The sequence below is a fragment of the Misgurnus anguillicaudatus genome, chromosome 19, assembly GCF_027580225.2.
Source record: "Misgurnus anguillicaudatus chromosome 19, ASM2758022v2, whole genome shotgun sequence".
Lineage (NCBI taxonomy): Eukaryota > Metazoa > Chordata > Actinopteri > Cypriniformes > Cobitidae > Misgurnus > Misgurnus anguillicaudatus.
The window spans coordinates 33,746,689-33,769,809 of NC_073355.2; positions in this window are offsets into that span (position 1 = coordinate 33,746,689).

Here is a 23,121-nt window from a genome sequence, read left to right on the forward strand (position 1 = left end):
CTTTGTAAAAATGAACCATGGTTTAATTATAGTATAAGTATAATGTATTTGGGGGTTTAATTAATATTTCATTATTACATTTTACCTACAGATAGCTTGGTTAAACTATGGTAGTGAGTGGGATATCTTATGATACATTTTTGGTTCCTATATTTCACTTTAAACAAACCAAAAACTGGTGGTTACATAGTTAAACTATATGGTTTCGTAAAGGGCTATATTTTGGAGGTCAGTTTAAGTGTGCTTATGCAGTGGATTTGATCATAAAAGAATCAACGCAATAAAAAAACACGTGCAGTTTATTTATTTGTAATTTAAATTAATACAGAAAGCACATTCAATATTTGCGACTCCGTACTAGCACTACGTTAACGCAGACGGTTATCTGCGCATGCGCAGGTGTTTGTGCCGCGAGGGGCGCTATAATCGACTAATTAAAATGAACGTAAACTGCCCGTGTTTACTGCTAGTTCTCATTTTCACCTTATCAACTGTCATCGCGGAGCAGCAGTTTGAAGGTAACATGGCTTCACAAGTTAAAGTTAACCTACTTGGAAAATAAATGGCACATCCAGTTTAAAGTCGTTGACATTCAAAGCTGTTTGGATTAAGTCCTGAAACTTGTTAACTGCCTCACCAACGCAGGTGTTGTGCAGACTATGTTTAACCAGACCAAATGAGAAATACTGTTGTATACTTATATTTACTATTATACAGTAGTATTAATAACTAATTGAAATATTGTGTGTTACTAGCGTATAAAATAGTCTCTTACAAAAAAAATTTTGTAACATAGCTTTGCTGTATTGTATTGATTATGATTAGCATTGACTTAATCACGGTTTTAGTAAAACAGCCATAGTTATTTTGTTGTAAACATGATTTAACTACATATAGTAACCATGTTTTTGTTTATTGTACTATAATATTGATTATGGTAAGGTCTAAAAACACAGCAGTCCCTACTGAAAAATCCAGCATAAGCTGGTCAGCTGGTTTTGCTGGTGTAGAAAGCTGGTTTTGCTGGTGTAGCAAGCTGGTCTAGCTGTGTTTTGGTCACATTTTAAGCTGGTCTAGCTGGACTTAGCTGGTCAGGCTGAAAGACCAGCTGACCCACCAGCATAATCAGCTTTGTCAGGCTGGGAGGACAAGCCTAAACCAGCTTATGCTGGTCTTAACTGGATTTTTCAGGGGTATCTATCATTGTTACTACAGTTTATGGAAAATAGTAAATTATACTGTATAAAGTATGCTACAGTATGTTTTCATGTGGGATTGTATGTCAGCCCTCGTGTCTGTGGATTCATATAGCTTAAAGTATATTGATTTCTTCTCACTTCATAGTTATGTACATTTTGGCATTTGTGTGACATCGATGGTGTGTTAACACAGAATTAAGTGTCCAGATCAACAAACTTACCATAAACAAGTGAGTATTGAGGGTATGCAACGACGTCACTTTTCCACGTGACCAGCGGCTGCTCTGAAAATGGCAGTAAAACTAATACTATTATTATGACTATTATCAGCTTAAATTGAATTTAGTAGTCTGTGGACATTGGCATAAAGCCAGACATTGCTTTTCCTGACATGTTCGTCTTCCCTAACACTATTAAACCATCTCAAACATCATAATGGATGTTTTTTAATGAAGGCTCACTGACAAAACTTTGCAATTACACAGAATAAGAGTATTCATTGGTGTATTTTATAGGATTTTTTATCCAAAATGTTACATACCTGACATATGCAGGGTTCCCACGGGTCCTTGAAATCCTTGAAAGTTTGTGAATCTAGGGGGGAAATTCAAGGCTCTGGGAAGTTTTTGAATATATACATAGATACAGGTCATTGAAAGTGAAAGTGCAAGAAGTTTTCTGGAAAAAAATCCATACAGGGTTCCCGTGGGGTCTTAAAAAGTTTTTAAAATCTGAAATTTAGAAAGTTAAATTTAAGGCCATAAAAAGTCTTAAAAATTGCCAGATTTTCACCCTAGGTCTTAAATTTAATTAACCCAAGTCTTAAATTTCTTACCTCCATTTATTCCCGACAAGGTTGTCCGAAAAAAAATAAAATGGTAAATTAAAATGCTGTAGAACTAATCAGTGATGGAGGAAGAATGTATTTGATGGGTGGGCCTCTAAAAAGAAAAGCTCTGCACTTTGCGTGTCACTGAATGTCTCTTCAATCCAGTTTTTAATCATTAATTTTTAAAGAGAATACAAATGTAGGCTATTATAACCCTACTGAAAAATCCAGCCAAGACCAGCACAAGCTGGTAGCTGGTTTGTGTTGGTTTAAGGTGGCACTAGCTGGTTTACGCTGGTCCTCCCAGCCTGACAAAGCTGGTCATGATGGTGGGTTAGCTGGTCTTCCAGCCTGACCAGCTAAGTCCAGCTAGACCAGCTTAAAAAGTGATCAAAACACAGCTAGAGCAGCTTCCTACACCAGCAAAACCAACTAAAACCAAGCTGGGAGACCAGCTAAGACCAGCTCACCAGCTTGTGCTGGTCTGAGCTGGATTTTTCAGTAGGGAATCCACGCAATTCATGCCGTAAGCTATATTTGAGGTGTTGTGATCCGACTGTATACTGTAGGTTTGGCGAGAAAAATCGTTTCTGTGTTAATTTAACCAACTAGCCCGTGGCTTACCAGAGCATTTGCAAGGTTCTGAAACATAGAGGACCCAGAAGCGAAAAAATCAACACTGCTTTATTGAAAATCAACTTAAACAGTCAGGCCGTCAAGTCCCGCGCCATCAACAATGAGTCAAATTTTCATATGCAGCCTACCAATGCTACCTCTGGAGGCTAGAGCCTTCGGATTTAGAAACGGCCTTGTTTGCAACACACAACAAACCACGAACAGCCTTTTAATAGTAAATTTCCTTTTCATTTCATTATTGTGTAATTAGAGAGGGGAATAAATGCGATGGCGGTATAGCGCATATTTATGCACATAACGTATGGGTGGAGAAAGTGTAAAACATGTTAACAAGGCACATATCAGCAGCTGACCATACTGATCTTCCCATATTAAGGGATTTTATTTGTCAAAAAAAAAAAAAACAATAAATAAAGATATAATAAAAATATAATGTTTTGAGAATTTCTGAGATCATTGTGCCGCTTTGGTTTAAATTTCACTCATAATGGTCTTAAAAAGGTCTTAAAAAGTCTTAAATTTGACTTGGTGAAACCTGCAGGAACCCTGTCCATATTATTCCCTGTGTAGTGTAGGATAATGACGCAGCGCGAGTTCCCTGTAGGGAACTGTAACAATGTATCTTTCAAGGTAACACAACCTTGCTCTCACTTGAAATGTGTCCCCACATTTAGTCCTTGAATTTGAGGGTATTGGACCTGGAAAGTCCTTGAAAGGTCCTTGAATTTGAAGTTAACTAAGGTGTTGGAACCCTGCATATGGCTACTGCTACTGATTTACTTTTCCTTTGAGTGTTTTTTGCAGTCTGGGAAAAAAGACAGCTCCAAATGTTTGTTGAATCTGTTAGCACAGTCGATCACACAATTACTATTCCCATTTTAGAGACTTTTTTCACACTATGCTAATGCTGTCGCTAAGACTTTTTGCAACTCAGTTAGCATAAGCACAGTCACTTTCGCCGAAGGTGACGTCTTGTGCATACCCTCTATAGCTCGACAGACGCATACTTCCGCATTTGTCCACGACGCTGTTTTTATGTGGTTTCTACATTAATAAAGGGTAACGTGGATATTAACGTCATTGACAGGCTACTGCACTGCCCCGTGTCACTGTTTAAAATGGCAATTTTCTCATAATTTAAAAGTAGTTGAAAACATTAGAGATATTGTTAGTAATCAGCTTGACAAAATATATAACACTGGCTTTTGGATATTTTACTGCAAATATCTTACAAATGTACCTTTAACGTTATGACACATACTTCCCATCGTATAGCTGCATTGGTTGGTACTGATCTGTATAGTGTATGTTTGTATTACCATTCTTCTAAAATTCCTGTTTGGGGTAAACCGACTGAGCATGCTTAGAAAGAGAGAGTGGTTGGTGGTGAACACAGTTGGAAGTGTAGGAGGTTTTGCTGGATTGTCTGTGTGCCATGCATGTTAAACCCACCGTCACCGCAATACATAATTACTCTGTCATTGCTGGGCAGTGCCAGGATATATATAGCATAGAGTGGCTTGCTATAATATATGCCCTCGTAGTCTAAATAAGAGTTTGAAAGGAGTCTTGCTGAGAGAAACAGGTTTTTGGTGAAGTTCTCAGAGAGTCTCAAAGTTGATAGATTAAGACTACATGATTTCAAAAGACCTCACAGATGGACTGTGGAGGGATCATGTGCTTCAGCTCCCACAATGCAATTTTCAGCCACGAATTCAGAATCTCCTCCCTCACATTAGCAGAAGGGAATGTTCCTACTGTTTTTGTGTTAGAGACAGAGATGGTTAAACTGGCATGCGTCCAGGATCCTTTTCCGCTTGCTCTCTTCTCCAGATGTGGGTCTCCCATGGCTCTTCTCATTGGCTGATGCGGGACTCTGACAACAAGACTTCCAGCTGTATGGTTGCCATGAGGGCCAACAGCTGTTTCCAATCTGTGTGTTTTTTCCAAAGTGGAGAGAAAAGTGTGGGACTTCACTCCTAGCGCTTAACAGCTTATTGGGTCATTCATTATAAATTCATTTTTGCAACAAAACAATTTAGTCTAATCTCAATAAAATCAGTGTAATCTTTATTTAAAATGTTTTGTGAAGTAGGCAGCTATAACTGTATTGCATGGGGAGCACTGGGGGAATAGGTGTCTTGCTCAAAGGCAACCCTGTCGAACTTGCCGACTGTGAGAATCACAACTCTCGGGTTACAAGCCTGACTCTCTAACCATAAGGTCACGACTGCCCCCTAGTTTTAACTTGCTTGGCCCTAAAAACTTTTTATTTTTGCCAGGGACAGTTTCTCATATTTCGTAACCCTTTCTGGCTAAATCCAATTCACAATCCAATCAATTCCCGATGCTTCCTATCTTACAATTTATTTTCCCATTTTGCACTAATTTAGGCCTATTTCAGATTACACAAATGTAAAGAATATGCATGGAAATGAAACCAATTGGTAACCTATCTGTGATTATGTTTTGCTCTTCAATTTGGATTGTTTTTGATGAAAATGTATTCTTTACATTCACATGCTTTGCTCTGTTTGTGTGTTAATAATGTGTCTGCTTTTGGGTGTGCAGGATTACTAACAAATGTCATCTGAAATATGTTCTTCCTCCAGAACGAAGAGGTCTGGACCTATAAATTATATCAACATGTTCATCAGAGCAGTAGAGCAGGAGGAAAACGGAGGCCTGTTTTAAAGCTCCTGTTCTTTCTATGATTTTGAAGCTTTGATTGTCTTTACAGTGCGCTATATAACGTGTTCACGTTTCACGTGTAACATAGGGATGCACAGAATATTCGGCCACCGAAATTTTTCAGCCAAAAATGGCCCAAAAGAGCATTTTCGGCTGAAAGACTTTTATCACCAAAACAACACGGTCGAAATGTTGTGATGACGCAAACAGAAACCGCGACCTGCACGTGCTTGTCTGAAACAACATGTATCCGGTGTGGATGTATTTAAGCCCAAAAAGGCGCTAAAGTGAGCAGTTGTCTGTACGCACAGAGGCACATGCGGTTGAATGTGTCCGGTCCAGACCAAGGTTATTATAGTTTTGCATTTTTCATTAGTTTTTATTTTTATTTCGTTTTGACTTTTTGTTTTCAAATTCAGTTTAGTTTTAATTAGTTTTTGAAGTGGGTTTGCTAGTTTAGTTTAGTTTTTATTTTTTGAAAATGCTTAGTTTTAGTTTAGTTTTTATTAGTTTTAGTGTTAGTTTTAGTCTTTTTCATAATTTGGGTTATTTGTCAGGGGCAAGATTCAAAAAGGTCAGAAAAAGAATTGTGTAATATTAACTCAACAAAAACATCATACAATTTTAGAAAATATTAATTCAAAAATAAAACCAGTACATAAAATGTACATATGGGAACAAATATGTAAACAGTCTCAAGTTCAACACTCCACAGTAAGTGCAAAATGTGATGTGTGCCAGTAAAAAAGTTAAAGAGCCAACAGACTAAAGAAGACATACATGAACCACATGTATTCAACCCATTTTTGAGCCACAACTAGGGTTGGGTACCGAAACACGGTGCCATTATGGCACCGAAGCCTATATGGCCGGTACCTACCGGACCGAATCAGAACACAGATTTCGGTGCCTCATTTCGGTGCCTCTTAATGCATGAACGGTTGACTGAAGTATTTTGCTCTCTGTAGCAAAAAGCATAATCACACAAGCACAGCACAATCGCTAGTTAAATACTGCACTCATATGGTGTAAATAATTTCCTCACTTACAAAATTCACGTGAATGTCGGAAAGATTTGATAATACAGAGGATTCAAGTTTGATTTCTTTGCTTAACTTAGGTGAGTTTGTTCATATTTTACATTATTGTAGTTTTATATTGATAAAAAAACGGAAACAAATAATTTGTTTTGAAAAATCTAAGGATCTTAGATTTATTTATGTTATAGGGTGGGTAAAATGTTTTCCGTCTATTCGTTTTTGTTAAACGTTTGGTTTAATATAAGCGAGTCATTTTACATTTTTATTGTTGTTCTGTTTTAATAAAAAAAAAAAAGAACAAATAAGCATTCGTAGTAATGAAAATTATGTCAATTAAATATTTCATTTATTTGTGTTTTAACGCAGATACCATCCGTCGAATTCATTTAATTAATAAACAAGCAATATAAGCAAGTTTGTCATTGGAGCTACTATTTTATTGGAGTTGAGTTTTTCGTTAAGAGTAATAATGAACAAACATTTTAAAAATTTATTTAATTAATAAATGGAAATATTAAATAATCTAATGTTAAAGATTAAATAGCCAACTTTTAAACTTCTTTGCCAAATATATTTTCATTTAAAATATGCGCTGTGTTTAATAAGTTTAAAATGTGAAAAAATCCTCATCTGCACATCCCTAATAATACAATTCGAACAAATTTTGTAAGAATATATGTCCAGGTTATTTTTATATTCTGACTTAAAAGAACAATTTGGAAAATGAGATCCTCAGAGGAGCGCGTGAATGCCGCAATTGATCTTGACGGCAGCTTATTTTATATTTTATATGGTAACATTCCTTCAGAAAATTTGCTAAAACGTATTACCTCACTAATGTTTTTATTAGTACTTCTGCTGATATTGGCCTGAGATGGGCCGCGGCAGTCACGAGTGTCAAGTTCATCGGAGACAAGCAGAAAGCGTCAAAACGTGAATGGTTTTACAAGCCGATAAGAAAATATTTTGGGTGAATTCCAAATGCCGTTTTGCGCCATTGAAGGGCACTTCACGAAGAGGATTTTGCATGAACAGTCGATCCAAATAAAGAGAAAAAGACGCTGTATTTTATTGCTCTATTTGCCAATTGTGTTTAATTAGCCACACTATGAGACACAATTGCGCAACTTTCTCTAGAGTTCAAGAGATCTGATCTTCGAAGGGAATAGGACATATAGGATCACTTTCGATTAGAACTCGCCCTTTATCTTATTGTGAGCGGCAGCCGCGTAGGCTTTAACCAATCATTGAACAGATTATTAACAACCAATCATAGAACATTTTTCTGAGCTCAAAGTGGAGTGTTGAGAAGATTTTATTTAATTCACAAATCAAAAAGTTCATAAAGAAATCAAGAATGCAGGTCTTAAAAGATGATGGTGCTTTAGGCAAATCATTAATAAACAAATGACAAACAGAGAAGAATTTTCATTGTGTTTTATGCTGTACTTTCATCTACCATCTTTCTGTGACTCTTTTTTTTCAAAGTACCGCTTTAGGCACCGTTTAGGCACCGGAACCGTTTTAAAAGTATCGATTTGGCACCGGTATCGAAAAAAACCCAAACAATACCCATCCCTAGCCACAACAAGACATTTCTGTCAGATTGTCAGAGAGCGCAGTTTGAGACAAGACCATGACAAATAACCAGAGGTGAAAAGAAGTAATCTAAAGAAATAAATACTCAAGTAGCGAGTTAGTAGTTACTCTTGAGAAAAAAAATACACACATACATGCACACACAGTATACAGTGCACACCATAAGTATCAGGACAGTAAAGACAAAAGTTTGCTGTGGAGACCAAAAATTGGTAAGATGAATATCAGTGTGTCAGAAGTACAGAAGTCACATTTGATCAACCTTTGATTATGTTTCAACACATACATGCTTTAACAACAAAGAAAAACAGCCTTTAATGCTGACTTGTATGTTGTACCCAAATGCAAAACTCAAATGAAATGGATCAAACTGATACTACACGTGTGAACAATTAATGCATTAGGACACAGTTCACTTGAACACTTCTGAGTTAATGGTCTCAACGTGGCCACATTAGATAGTATTAAAATACAAACGTGTTGTGTTATTGAGTTGGAATAGTGTGCATGTTAAAACAGGTGACATTTCTGTACTTTTGTCTGTTTATCTTTTAATGTTTAGACACTTCTTGACTCCCCTGCAAACTGATGATTTTTGCCTGTTTGTCTGAAAACTTAATGTTGATGTATACAGCTTATAGCTGAAATATCAGACAAGTAAACCGACAGTGTTTTGCATTCAGTTATGCATATTAAAGTTCACTCAGAGAATATCCTAAGATGGTCATCGACAGTTTACACTTACATGAAATACAAACTGATTTTAGAAAATAACTCATGCTTCTTATGTTGTGAATCTCATGTAACGTGTGTGTGTGTTGTGAGAAGCACTTACAGTACAGTAGACAGCGAATCAGACGTGAATCATCGATGGACTTTCTTCATTCAGTCACGTGTTCACAGTGCTTCTGGAGGTTGCGTGCGTTCAAATGTTTCTGATGACGAACAGGTCGCGCGTATATAATGGCGGGTACACGCGTGAAGTTTAGCTTTTAGTTAAAAGATTAGTAAATTCATATTCACGTAATACAACACTCTTTATGTTCTGCGTGTTTAGACACAAGCAAAACCGCATCAAACGATTCAGTTGTTGCAGCGATCTAAACAATTCATTTAAACTGATTCGCGAACCAATTCAAAACGTTTGGCCCGTTTGCTTTGTAAAGAATCGACTCAAAAGACTCATTTATTTGCAACACCTTGTAAGGAATCAACTTAAACGAGTCATTAATTCGCGAATGTGTGTATGTGACACTGCGTGAATGAGAGACTCATGGAAAGGAATTTGAAGCGTTATTTGCTCTATAAAAGACAAAGACGAAAACTAAGGACATTTAATCTATATTTTTATTTTATTTTAGTTAGTTTTGCCAGACACACATTACAGTTTTAGTTAGTTATGGTTTTTTTGTGATGACTCGTTTTTATTTTTATTTCAGTTAACGACAATGTTTTTTCCCATCTAGTTTTCGTTTTTTCGTTAGTTTTCGTTAACGATTATAACCTTGGGACTCCAGACGTGATCATCACAGTATGCCCTTAAAAGATCAGAATTCTTGGTGTGTAAATTTTAGAAAGAGTCGCGCAAATGTGTCTCATACTGTAGTCCATTAACATACATTTGTCGAATAAAGCAATGAAAAACAACGTAATGTTTTTATGTGGCGCGACTTTTTATGCTGTGCTGTTTGTGATTCACCCTCGGTCTCTGTGTGCGCGTGCGTTTAAGTGCCCTCAATAGGGCACACACGAGACAGATGCGTTTAAAAAAACAAGCGAACATAAAATCATTCTGTTATTGTCAGGGCACATACAAACAAAATTATTTCTCCAGTATTCTTTTTCTAATAAAAACATTTGTTTATGTCCTAAGTGTATTTATAGATACAGTAAGAAACCAGTCTGTGCCTATTTGGTCTTAAAGAGACAGTAACCTCAATTAACCTACTTAAGTCTGTGTCATATGTTATTCAAACAACCAAAGACAATGAGAAAATCATTCTGTAGTTCTAAAAATAATAATATATTTAATTTATACAATTAAGACAGTGTTATGATTCATTTAATCCCACCCCCTTTTTGCTGATCCAATAAATAATCATATAATCAATAAATAATTTGTGCCTCAAAGCTGTAATCTGATTCGAACCGAGTTTTGTGATCCGTCACACATCCCTAGTAAAGTTAGTACACAGTGATAGCCATAAATGCAATTGTACTAATAATTGGCATAATAATTTCTGATTCGGTTTTCGGCCTTGGTTTACTCTTTGTCAGTTTCAGCCAATAATTTTAATTTCGGTGCATCCCTAATTTTTCACATAATTTACTTATCTGTATAATTTACTTAACTGTCCTCAAAACGGGCTGATGTCTTCCTTGTTCTATGAAGTCCCTTCTTTAGAAATATGTATCGAGTTCTGATTGTGTAGTTTGTTTAGTGTGTTGTGATTCGATAGCAGCTTAGCTTGCCGTTAGCTTAGCTGGTGACTGATGTATTCCTGTGGGCGGAGTTTAGTCAAAAAACTGTTCTACTGACGTCATTAAAGCAGGAAGGGCTGTAGTCCAAACCGGCCGTTCGAAAATATATCACCTGGCAGTGAACGTTGAGCTTTATCATTTTACAGGTATTATTTATGCTATTATAGCAACATTGCACACTAACTAGGGTTTAAAAATGGGATCAGAAAGAACGTGACCTTTAAGACAGGACCTTTCCTGACTTTTCCCATTATACAATCAAAGAAAGGATGAGGAGATGAAGCAGGTATCTGTGCCTACAGAAATGTTTCTTATCTAAATTTTGATTTTAGCTACTAACACATAGTTAATATTTGTCTTATTTAAGGGGGTTTTCACACCTGCCTTGTTTAGTTCGATTGAATCGTACCAGAGTTCGATTGCTCAGTTGGTGCAGTTCGTTTGGGCAGGTGAGAATGCCGCAATCGAACTCTGTTGCGCACCAAAAGCGGACCAAACAAGCGGATTTTTTTTGTCTTCGCCGTTTGTAGTGCATTAAACCGTTGTTTTCATTCCGCGATTCATTCTGAAAATGAACTGTTTGTCTAGAGTGCTGTATACAAACTATGTATAACAACCACGGAGACATAATTACAGCGCGCAGCCGTCTGTCCATGGTGTCTGCTGTATTATCCTTCTTTTGTTTACTTCCGAGGGTTCTGTTGGAATTTCCCGCACGTTGATTCTGACCAATCGTGAAGCCGTTTAGGAAATACGTTCAAATACATGTGGCCAATGAGTGATGTTGATCTTATCACATGACAGAATTTTGGTTTGTTTCAATTGGTGCGGATCAGAGCAATCAGTGTGGTGTGAAATGGAACCAAATCTGCTAAAAAAGTTACAATGTATCATTTTTTGCTTTTGGTCCGGACCAAATGAACCGAATTACAGATGTGAAAACGCCCTAACACCGACATCATCCAAATCATTGCACAAAAAGCAGAAATAAATCACCATATCCCATCCCAGCTGCAAAGTAATCTTTATTTTACTGTTATTTTTACTAAACTGACAAAAATGGACTTAGTGGGTCTTTGAATTTATATACGTCATTGCTAGCCTGGTCCAACCAGACTCTCGTACATTCATTTCATTTGTAAAGAGAGTCTGGCCATGCTCCATTGCAAAGCTTTACTTCCGTTAAGGAGGGTCCCCTGGATCTATTGGATCTGCCCAGAGTCACTCAGGATCTGCCACAACCAATCGCTAACGTGTAGTCGTGATGTATATCATGCGCCGGAAACAACAAGTCCGAATAATCAGACCAACAAAACTTAGCAAACCTGGTTCTTGCTCCGGCTTTTACTTCTGTATACTCGGCAGTTTTGCAACAACGGACCGAATAGCTTTTCTCACGTCTTTCTCAGCTGCCATTACTGAACTACAACTCAAACTGACGCACGACCTCAACGTCATCGTTCTTAGCCACCCCCCTCTGTTCGCTGACTGGACCTGCAGATTTTTGCAGGAGAAAACAAAACTCAGCTGCTACACAGCAGTCCCAGACGTAGTACTGAATTGAAATGAAAATGAAGTGGATGCACGTAGGAGAGCGGAGCCAGGCTACGTCATTGCATACCTACAGTAAACTTGAATCACGTCTAGTGCTCTTTTTAAATAAAAAGCTCTCTGAACACTGCTAAAAATTCTAAGATGCTTTTTTTTGATGAGCAAGTAAAATAAGTCTAGTTTTTAGACCAAAAAAAAATACAATTTAAGTGAATTTGTGCTTAAAACAAGCAAAAATATTTGCCAATGGGGTGAGAAAAAAATCTTGAAATAATCTTTTTTCTTAAACACTTAATTCAAGCTAAATTTTCTCACTCCAATTGGCAGATATTTTTGCTTGTTTTAAGCACAAATTCACTTAAATTGTTGTTTTTTGTCTAAAAACTAGAATTATTTTCTTAGGTCATTTTGCTCATCAAGAAAATACATCTTTATTTAAGAATATTTTAGATATTTCTAAAAAAGTAAAAACTTTTATTCATTTTTGCAGTGAAGTGTTCCAAACAGGAATTGAGCACAGAAAAGCAGAGAAGGGTGAGGGGTTGGTTTGTTATTTCAAGAAAATTTGAGACTTGCAGATCTTCATCCAGCCGTCTGAACCGGACGTGTCAGGCCAGCGTCATACCAGCAGCCACACTGCGGGTAGCTAATCATCCAGATGCAGTGACAGACACAGTACATCACGACGTTCCTTAAATCAATGAATGTAAGCTGATCATTTTACTTTTAATTCAAGATTTATAAAAACCAAGCAGTGAGACGATTAGAAATAACAAATGAAGAGTTTCGTTGCAAAACGAGATAAATCCATTTTTTAACATTTTTGTCAAAACATGTTTATTAATATGTTATCATGTTATTATTTTGTTTTATGGTGCTACTTAGCTGTATTTTTTAAGTTATGAAGGTTTAAATCAAAGCAAACCAACTGCAGTTGCATTGAAATTAATTGGAATGCACAACCAAAAAACGAGATTTCTGAACAATTAAAAAAACGGTGGGTATCTCGTTTTGCAACGAAACTCTTCAAATGTAGAAATTTGTTTAATCGTGTGAAAGATATGATCTTGAGGTCCCCAACAAATTATCTGAGTATCAGTTATCCTTATATCTTATTCGACCATGCTAACAAAACGTCATTGCAAATTTGCTTTGGGTTTGTGAATTTCTGATCTGCTGTACAGTGGATTACAGTGACTAATATCCTTACAATCCGACAAGCAAGCTGCTGCATTTGCAATTTAAGAAGAGTAAAAGTTAATATTATTATACAGTTAAAATGTTTTATTAGGGTGCTGTTTGCGGACGACTTTCACAGCGAGTCTGATCAGATTATCCTGGTACTACAAATGTTAAAAAATGATTGCTAAACTACAAACATGCTGCAATTAGGCTCCATCATCATCCTCTTCATTTACACAGGTCATGCCTGCAGGGCATAAGTGTGAGGGTGTGAATGGGTGGGTGTGTGCGGGATACATTTATGATGATATACGTTTGGACCAGACCTCTGTAAATGCCAACGATGGATTGCATTCAAACTCTTCTGTGTCCTTGCTTGTACTTTACGTGTAGTATGGGATTCTGGATTGATGACGGCTATTGTTGATCCTTCTGGCATTTTTTCCTGTCTGACATTCACTTTTTCCATCTGAGTGAGATCCCATCTGTTTCTTCTTTCATTCCTTCAGACTTCATAGTTCCTCCCTCCCTCTCTCTCTCTCTCACACACACACACACAAACACTTTCTCTCTCTGATCTGTCTTTCTTTTTTTCTTTCTGTTTATTCATCACTCTTACGTCCTAGCTCCTCCCACTTCCTACGTCACATCTCCTTATCTGTCTGTCGTTCTGAACTGATCCAAGATCATTTTCGGACTTCTCAAATATGGCGACTGGAGAAAGTGAGGTTGCTCACCATGGCTTTGAGCACATAAACGTCACAGTGCCTCTGAGTGTTCTTGCGTAATAAAACTTCCTGGTGTAAAAGTGTTTTTTCTTGGATAAAGCCCACTTGTTTAATTATATTATTTGTCAGTCCAGGTATTGAAAACTATTTTGTTTTGTTTTGTTTATTGCTCTAGCATGTTTTTGGCCAGGCACTGGAAAGCCAGTAGAGGGCATCAGTCATGTTTGTGCTTGTATGTTGTGGATTTGTGGTTATTCTTGACTGATGGGATTATTAAACGGCTGTAGTTCAAGATAAATCACCATTATATGTCTGCTGATGCTAATAAATTCTAGGGTTGTCACGTTTGTTTGTAAAAGTGTCAGTGGAAGCACATGTTGGGTCGTATGGTCTGAGGCTTTCTGCAATGCCAAAGTTTCTAAAGGATCTCTTTGCGTTACATTTCTGCAAATAACAGAACTATTAGAGATTTGGGAACATGTTTCTGTAGAGCTGCACTTTTTTAATTATAAGGTGATTGTTTGAAAATCATTATATTTATAGAAAAAGTCTCAAATTTCTAGCTAAACAGGAGGATGAGACAGTATATCGTTTAGGGTCTGTTTAGTACATTTAGAATTTTTATGAGGTCTTTTGAAAAAAGGGAAAAGTAAAAGGCAGAAGGAAAACACTGGCTTCCATTTTGTCAGGTATATTGGCAATACTTCTTAGTAGTTCAACACAAAAGCCTTCCAAGATTTCTGATCAGGTTACAGGCAAAGGTGGAAAGTGGGAAGATCATCATCCTTCTTTCGACCAGTGAGGAATGTCAGTTAGTCTGGAGGAAAAGACAAATTATTACTTGTTAAACTTTTATTTTATCAGGTTAAGATCTGGCAAAGGAAATAAGAGTAATGATAACATTCTAGGGTATTTGGTTCAATTTTTAGTGTTTCATTCATTTTATTTATTTATTTTTTAATAATGAGTGATTTAAAAACAGGGCCTTCATGTATATGTTGTTTTAAATCTTGACAGCTGATTGGAGTTCAGTTTAAGTTTATGTATTGTGTGAACTCGGTATAGGGTCTTTAATGCCTGACAGGGAGAGGAACTTAAGTTATGCAGCCGGCAGGTAGAGGCAAGTAAACCACATTAGAGAGAGAGAGAGAGAAATAATTGCAGTGAAAAGGAGGATTTCAAGGGATATATCACTAATGTGGTGGTCCTTTACAGTATTAGCCAGTGAGATATGAGTAACTATTTAATGCATTTGCTAACATAATTTTTTTTAATACAAAAATGCAGAAAAAGTCAGATTGTTCAGTTTAAAAGTTTGCACAGTTAATGGAGAACATGTTCAATAGGGTGCAAAAAAAAAAAACTAAATAACATGCGACGTTTTTTTTCTTTTAATTTTTTTATTGCATTGTTCTGAATTTAGGAATTTTCTTATATTATTTCTCTGTATTGCTTTAACGACTGCATGCCTTGCAGAGGTTTGGGAAACACTGATGATCCTTGTTATCTCAGCATGATCTAAGAACGATTGAATGATCTGTTGCATTTTAATCACAAAATACTTTATTTAATTAGTGAAGCGAAATTGATTTTGTTCTCTGACTTTTGGATCTGTCTGGTAAGATTAAAACCTAATAGCATCACAATTTATTGCACATCACATTGCACTTTCCTATTGATGTCATTTGTTTTTATTTTTTTTAAATTCTGTATAAACTTAGCATATATATCACAGCATAATTTAGAGCAGCATCCACCCCCATCTTCTCTCTCACTATTTCTCTGGTTTCACATTCAGACGCTTCAGCTTTGCCGCTTTTCATGGCTGGTGAGAGACGTTTGTTTACGTGACGTCTGCGTGTACGGAGTTAATCTTTGTCCCCCTCTCCTGTTTGTGTCTGAGATTTCCTTTTTTTTTTAGGGAATCATAAAATGGCTGCAAGAAACAAAACTTTAAATTGGTTTTGTATAGCACTTTTGCAGAACCTTTTGCTTTAACCCTTATATTATGTTCCGGGTTAATTTGACCCGTTTTGATTTTTAAGCTGTCGAAATAAATGGTTAACCTCTGATTTTATTCTTGAAATTTTGTGACTTTTTCTCATTTATGGCCATGAATGCAAAGTTAGGATATGCTGATATGTTTTGAGGTGTACGCAAATAATTTTGTAACGATTATGCTTTTTTTTCAAAGAAACTGTACAGACCCAAATTAAATATATATGTGTTCAGTGTATGTTGCTATATTGGTGTTTTACTAGCCTGAAATAGGGTAAAATGCTTCTCTTCAACTTTTAGTATTTAAAAAGTCTTTACAGACACAGATGCAATGTATATGAAATACTACTTAAGTTATCTTTTTCTTTCAGACATTTTGTCACTTTTTCTCATTTAGTGCCATGAACATGCATGCAAAGTTAGGATACACTGTGTTTTGAAGTGGGGTTTTTTTACACAAAAAATGATTTTTTTTACACAAAAAATGATTTTTTTTACGATTTTTAAGTTTGTGGGTCAATTTGACCCATTTTTCTTTTTTCCAAGGCAACTGTATAGACACAAATTAAATACATTTATTGCTTATATACGCTCACCTAAAGGATTATTAGGAACACCTGTTCAATTTCTCATTAATGCAATTATCTAATCAACCAATCACATGGCAGTTGCTTCAATGCATTTATTGATGTGGTCCTGGTCAAGACAATCTCCTGAACTCCAAACTGAATGTCAGAATGGGAAAGAAAGGTGATTTAAGCAATTTTGAGCGTGGCATGGTTGTTGGTGTCAGTATTTCACAATCTGCTCAGTTACTGGGATTTTCACGCACAACCATTTCTAGGGTTTACAAAGAATGGTGTGAAAAGGGCAAAAAGGGATCCAGAATGCGGCAATCTGGGCCGACTGATTCAAGCTGATAGAAGAACCACTCGTTACAACCAAGGTATGCAGCAAAGCATTTGAGAACCCACAACACGCACAACCTTGAGGCGGATGGACTGCAACAGCAGAAGACCCCACTGGGTACCACTCATCTCCACTACAAATAGGAAACAGAGGCTACAATTAGCACGAGCTCACCAAAATTGGACAGTTGAAGACTGGAAAAATGTTGCCTGGTCTGATGAGTCTCGATTTCTGTTGAGACATTCAGATAGTAGAGTCAGAATTTGGTTTAAACTGAATGAGAACATGGATCTATCATGCCTTGTTACCACTGTGCAGGGTGGTGGTGGTGGTGTTATGGTGTGGGTGATGTTTTCTTGGCACACTTTAGGCCCCTTCGTGCCAATTGGGCATCGTTTAAATGCCACAGCCTACCTGAGCATTGTTTCTGACCATGTCCATCCCTTTATGACCACCTTGTACCCATCCTCTGATGGCTACTTCCAGCAGGATAATGCACCATGTCACAAAGCTTGAATCATTTCAAATTGGTTTCTTGAACATGACAATGAGTTCACTGTAAAATGGCCCCCACAGTCACCAGATCTATTTTCACTATTTTCAGTACTGATAAAGACACAGTGAACTATCATTTCTATTTTCAATGTATATGAAATACTATGTAAAGCAGATGATTTCAGACCCACAGAAAACCCAGAGGTGAATACAGGTGATGTCAACATGACACCAAAACAAGCACCATTTTTTAAAATTCAATAAGGCATGATGTATGCACATCATGTCAACAGTGATTTCTTGAATTTGTACAAAAAGGAGATTGTTTAAGAAAAGAAAAGCTTAATTTCTTTTCACCCTATATTAAATTGTTTATTTAGGATGTTTTAAACATACATATGTTAAAAAAACATGTTAAACATTACATAGTTTATTTTCAACATTTGATAAAATAAAAATTGTGGTTAAATGCATTTTTAAAAATCATATTTTTTGATATTAAGTGTTTGTAATGTGTGACAAATACTGATACTTAAATAATCCTGTTCATACTCAATTCATTCTTGTTTTTCGTAATGTGATATTTAGGGAATTGCATTGATTCCAAATAGCGTCAATTTAACTCCCTCCATCAAAATTGTCACGAAAATCGAACACAATACAAAGGTTAATGTACAAAATGACCAAATAGACTTTTTTGTTAAATTGTTTATTTTTGATTACTTGTTGTAATTTGTGTGTATTTTAAGAGGTGGCTATTTTTTATTTTTGATATTTTTATTTTGCACCTGTGATGTTAGGGTTATTTTTTATGATAATCATACATTTTGTACGAATCACCAACTCCTTTAGCAAACTCATAAAATATACAAATACCTGAGATCGGGAAATCAATGTGAAATAATAGCTGAAATTAAATTTTAATGCTCATTATGATTTTGAGACTTTAGCCTGGATTTCAAAGGCAGGGTCACAAAGGTTCAATTTACTTTCGTAAATATTCTCACCAGAGCATTGAATTATATAAAAAATGCCACCCTTTGAAAATACCAGTTGCTGATTTAAATAAAGATTGGCTAACACATAATTTACTTTAATTTGTTTTGCAGGTATACTGACAGACCATCAAGCTCAGCGTGCAGAACACCGAATTTCATCAGAAGCACAATTGTTCATCTGTGTAGCCAGTAAGTGTAATTGTGTAGGAATGGGAGGCAATCATATTCGATTGTCCTAAAGCTTATTTTCCTTGAATTATCTACTTTTAATTGATTTCTTTTCTTAAATTCCCTCCTTTACTCCTTACTTCTCTTGACCTCTTTCTGGCAGAAATATATGAAAGGCATGTGTTAGTGTTCACTCCTCCTTTAATGAGTTCGACTTCAGGACATCAGCCCACCCCACGATTTCTACAGTTTTTTTCCTACTTTGCTGTCTCAGACTCCAGCAAACTCCTAGTGTTGATGTGGCAGTACTTTAGCAACAGTGGAGGAAGAAAAGAAAGGGTGAGACTATAGAGAAAGATTTTTATACTGTGTATAACACCAGACGAAAGAATGCAATGTAAACATGTGGTATAAAAGTTAAGAACATTTCACCTTCTTAGATTAGAAACTTTAGAAATAAGTAAAGCTACTAAAAGTCCAACATCCTTTGATAATTTCTTGCATAAACATAATTTTGTGGATGACACCTTTAGACTCTTTTTGTGAAACGGTCAGAATAGTTTTGTTTTGGCTTCCAGATGTGAACAAAAGAATATAAAAAAATGGTGGAGAAACAAAGCAGTGAGGGGAAAAAATAAAAAAGGACCAGAGAAATAGCAGATGAAGCTCATATTTTAGTGTCGAACAGCAACCAATTAAAATCCTGCATGCTAGATATTGCCCCGCCCATCCCTGAAATATGCCCTCCCTGTCCTTTTAGCCTTTAACTGCATGTGAGTACAAAACCCCTAATGACAGAGTATAACAACACTAAACAAACCTAAAAATATCGATATATGTGTGTCTGTTCATAAATATATCTGTGGATTAGTTATTAAGAAGGCTTTTGGGAATACACCCCGATATAAAAACAAATGTAAAATGATTATATTTATGATTTCAGTTCAAAATTCAGTGTTCGTTATGTTTATTCCCTATTCTCATTTTTTGCCTCTTTAATAATTTTTAAGATTTACATGTTTTGCATAATCACCAGCAGGGGGACAAATCAGGGTTACTCAGTACATCCCTCCTTTACAGTCATAAATCACACTGTTTGTCTGTCTCCTCCTCTTTTCTACATCCATTTTCTTACTCACTCTGTCTTCAGACAAAGCTATGATGTGGAACACTCTGTCTGATATCAGATCAGCTCGGGGTGACTAAATCACATGTACAGTGAACATTCAGCTGATTTCAAGTCAGTGGTTGTGGTCAGTCAAAACAGCCATAACGTTTTTCCATCGGCCGAGACCTCTGTAATTCGTCAAAGGAGTTTCATGAGTCATGGAAAAAACAGAGAGAGAGAGAGAGCAATGGGGGGGGGGGTAAATCAAAAAATGTTTTCTTAAAATGACAATTATTCATTTTATGAGACCGTGTAGGAAGACTGAACAAAGATTTCAAACCAAGTCCTATTTTTGTAGTTGCAAACCATGAAGCCATTACCAAACTTTTCGTGTTCATGCTGTAAAATATTTATGAATAATTCATGAAGCTGTTGTGGTCGTGGAGCTGCACAATATTTCTGGTTTTCACTCTGTGTTCAACTTCTCTCCAGAAACACAACATATGCACATGTGTGCAGACACACAGACTAACACACTTAAACAAATGCATTAGCTTTTGTTCCCCACAGGGGGCGATGTGCCAGAGTCCATCATTACGTCATACAGTATAGCATTTCCCTTACTGTAGTGAATATAACTGCTTCAGAAAGCTGTCAAAATCTAGTAATGTGTCTAATGAACGAATCAAAACAATGACACCTACATATAAGGGTCAAAACACAAACCGGGTCCAGACCTATAATTTAATTATTAAAGCATTGCGTTAGCAACACAAAGGTTGTGGGTTTGATTCTTAGGAAACACATATACTGATAAAATGTATACAGTAGATTCAATCCACTGTAGGTAATTTGGATAAAACATATGGGTGATTCTCATGAAATCCAGACTTAAAAGGTCCAGCATCAGATTTTTAGATTGATTTAAAAAATATATTTCCTATAGAGTTATTTACATTTTTTAGAATATCATTATAAAAAATGATCATTACCGCAACATGATATTACATTAAATATATATGTAATATCATGTAAATATATTTACAAACTCATGTTTCGGTAATGAGAACTAAAAAGTTGTCTAGGTACTATGACAAACAAAATTTCAACTTTTATCAGGAGAGAAAAAAATAAGAACTGCTTACCTGGTAGCCATCTTGAGTGTCACAGTCAATTATGTCCCTTCAAACAATTTCTTTTTGAAAATGTTAGTTCCTCGAGGGCTTAAACAGTGATTGAAAATTGTTGCGGAGGATGAGAACATTGGTCTTGGGGACATTTATATTCATTTACCAATGATCACCAAATACCACATGTTTCTTTACTGTAAATGTTTATAGTATAACATGCACTGAAGCTTTTTATTTTTAAGATTTTTTAATTATAATATTTACATGTCAAAGAACCCAAATCCAGTCATGGACACGTTGCGGTAATTAACAATTTATTTTTAAATGTGGTAAATCAGTATCAAAGATAGGACACCAGTATTATGGTACACTTTCTGGTTTTGACAAATTGTCATATTAAGTCTTTAGATTCACAACTTACCTAACATCATTGTCAAAAGAAAAGAAAGTCCAAGGTATTTGTGGTGTGTTGATAATGGACAAATAAGTCCTAAATGTTGCTTTTTTCAAATGAACATACTGTTGTTTTCACAGCAATGGTGCAATTATCATTATTAATGGATGATACTATCTCTTTAGTTCCTTGCTAAATGTAATAAGGGGGCCCATATTTTGCATGATTGGACTTTTTGCATGATTTTGTATAAGTTTTGTGTTTACCAATATGTTTTTATCACTGTTATTAGGGGCCGTGTACACCAAGTAGGGGTGTGACGGACCACAAAATCATATAATTTTTCTGATCAGCAAAAAAGGGGTGGGAAAATTTAATAACAAATAAATAAATTACAAACATTTATAAAAAAGAATAAAGTTGCACATTTTACGCTCTAAAAGTTGCATTAGGTACAGAAATCGAATCAAATGAATCATAACATTGTCTTTGTTATGTGAATTAAACATAATATTTTTTGGGGGAGCTACAGAAGTGATTTTCTCTTTGCCTTGGGTTGTTTGATTAACATTAATGACACAGATTTAAGTAGGTTAATTGAGGTTACTGTGTCTTTAAGACCAAATAAGCACAAACTGGTTTCTGACTCCAATCTATACATACACTTAAGACATAAACAAATGTTTTTATTAGAAAAAGAATATGTTAGAGATCATTTTGTTTGTATGTGCCCTGTCAAGAGCAGAAAGATTTTATGTTTGCTTGCTGTTTGAAACGCGTCTCTCCGTGTGCACACACACAGACGGAGGGCGAATTCCAAATGCTGCAGCATAAACAGTCCCTTCACATAAAACGTTACGTTGTTTTTCTGTGCTCTATTCGGCAAATGTATGTTAATGGACTACAGTATGAGGCATAGCAACACAACTCTCTCTAAAGTTTAGTCATCAAGAGTTCTGATATTTGAAGGAATGATCACGTCTGATTTGAGCTGGACCGGACATATTCAACCACATTTTTGTGGTTAAATTGTTTTAAATCAATTGAATGTTAACCTTTGCAAGCCTTTGAAACATGTGCAAATGATAAACTTTCCCTATTTAAATTTGCGTATTAATCCACAAATGGCATGTGAGCCAAACCGTTGGTCGTGATCCGTACAAATCACTGATCAACTGCGATCCGTCATACCACCAAGGTGTTTTGGCCTGCCACCGGTGTGTTTTTAATTATTTCCAATGGAAGCATCGCACTTTTCAAAAATGCAAGCAACTGGTGGGTTTTGTCTGTGCTGAGCACCAACGCTCTGCGTTTTTTCCCCCGTTCAATGCTGGGTTATTTTCATACCAATATTGGGTCAAAAAGGGATGAACCCAACCCATTGGATTGTAATTTTACCTATATAAATATTTTCTGGCTTAATTTTATGCAAATGCTGGGTTCGTTCTTTTTTGACCCATTGCTGGGTTGAAAATAACCCATAACCCGTTCAAGAGAATTCATTTCAGGACTTCAGTTAGAGTTTCTTTTTGTAGTGAAATGCACTTCAGGTTGCTTTCAATTTACCAAACGCATAAATGCACATTAAGCATCCTGGATAAAGAATGCATAAATATGCAGATGTTATCGACACCAGTAGCTTGCATGGAAGCCTTGTGCACAATTACCCTCATTAGGGAATGCTGCACGCGTGTCTCCAGTGTGCCACGTTGCCTAGGTCTTTAGATAAGAGTCGCTGGTACTTTACGGGCATTTTTACAGGGATCCCTTTGGTGTTTCACCCTGTTGGTGGTGCAAGACCTGAGCTTTTAAAACAACTTGTTTCCACCGGTTGAAAAGTGATAAAACCTAAACCCACTGCACCATCCTTCTCTCTTTACCTGCCTGTGTCTGGTGCCTATTATCGCACCATGCTTCAATGAGAGCGGGTTTACAGGGACCTGGGCTCTGGAGCCATAGAGGGGTCCGTAGGCATCTTTGAAGTC